The 1,483-nt window shown below is 43.8% G+C and overlaps 1 non-coding gene across 1 annotated transcript; it reads left to right on the top strand.

Annotated features, from left to right (window-relative positions):
• The first annotated feature begins 898 nt into the window (after positions 1 to 898).
• On the top strand, positions 899 to 1,028 carry LOC115939278 (small nucleolar RNA SNORA69). Its single transcript, XR_004074132.1, has one exon. It is a non-coding gene; the product is annotated as a small nucleolar RNA SNORA69 (small nucleolar RNA).
• Positions 1,029 to 1,483: the final 455 nt, after the last annotated feature.

Below are 1,483 nucleotides of genomic sequence, written 5' to 3' on the forward strand. Positions count from 1 at the left end.
TTAAACCTAAAACTCAGGTCTCCTGCATGCCTTTCAGTCTCACTGTTCTATGGGGGACCAGCTGGACCTTGAGACAGGTCTCAAAAGGAAGAAAAATAAGCCTCAAAAGGGCTCACAACCAGCAACAAGCCCCTGTGGGTTAAACAGCTTCCAGAACTTGGGTTTGTTTAAAATGAAGTATTAGATTCTCTGGCTTTCCTGAATAAGGGAGCCCAACAAAAGACCACAAAGGAGGAGGAAGCAAATACTATGACCAAAATTTTTATTTGAGAAGCCTCTTGAACCTGAGACTCTAGAGCAGGCCTAGCCTTGGGTCCCTTTTGCAAGATAGAGACTTTGAAGTCATGATACCAGTATAGAACTCTGATTTGACTGAATCACAGAAGACCAAGATGTGAATTGGGGGGCCTGTTTCCTTAATTCTTTTAGCCAGTTACAAAGACAGGTGAAAATCACCACACTCTGTCGCCTTATAGGCCAGGTAGTTGCTGCCTTTAGTTTGTCCTGTACTGAACACTGGCCTTTGTTATTTATATTAATATGTATAGGAGATGTCTCACTGTGAGAAGTGCAACGAGATCTTAAAACCCCTGGTGTTGGCCTCGTAACAATACTGAGAAAAAGAGCATTGAGTCACTTGGCGAAATGGTTACTTTGGAGCCCAGCCCTTGTACGAGCTTGATGAGTTTCTCTTGAGAACCTCAGACATCCATAGTAATGCCCCTTTTTAATGTGTTGACATGAACATAGGCTTCGGTGTCATATCCCCATCTGGTGGTGGGACTTGCGGTTCCTGGGTTATTGTGCAGAATGAAAGTGTATACACTCAGCCCGGAGAACTGGCAACAATTGATTTTTCTGTTACCTCAGCGGTCTTGCAACTTTTTGAAGTGTGTTGAAAGCAGGTTGCAATTACAGTGTTTCCTTTTGTGGAAGTACTGACATTATCCTGCTGAAAGAAAATCTGTCAGTCATGTTTGATTTTGCCTTAATGAGGGTAAAGTCGTGACCGATTGACATGGACACTTCTGAGGTGGCCTTAGCTCTGCAAAGCTCTTGCTTTGATTTTGAAATGATTGGGTGTGTTAACCTCTTGTAAAAATTAGTGTGGGGGCTTTTATATGTGTGTGACCCATGATGTAGAAATGCTGCTTCTGATGAAGTTTGGAAGGGGGGGGTTCAATAGAAATGTGTCTGGGTCTACCCCCCAGGTGTGTTGAATCAAAAGTAGGTGGGTGTACCCTTGGGAGGGGAGGGAGCTTCCCCACTCGTCTAGTCTCGAGTAAGAACCAGTGTGTTTTCCTAGCCTGGAGTCATTCTCAGGTAAAAATTTGATTTGATGAGTTCTTAAACACATCTAGCAAATCACTTTCTACTCTCCAAAGAGAGCTCCAAACCCGTTAAAGGAAGGAAAAATGGGACCCTTTGCCTTCCAAGGATTTTACGGTACTGACAAGGCAGCGTTTGTGGTAAATGAGGGCAG

This window comes from Leptonychotes weddellii, chromosome X (assembly GCF_054177405.1).
Source record: "Leptonychotes weddellii isolate Sample4059 chromosome X, ASM5417740v2, whole genome shotgun sequence".
In the NCBI taxonomy this organism is placed as follows: domain Eukaryota; kingdom Metazoa; phylum Chordata; class Mammalia; order Carnivora; family Phocidae; genus Leptonychotes; species Leptonychotes weddellii.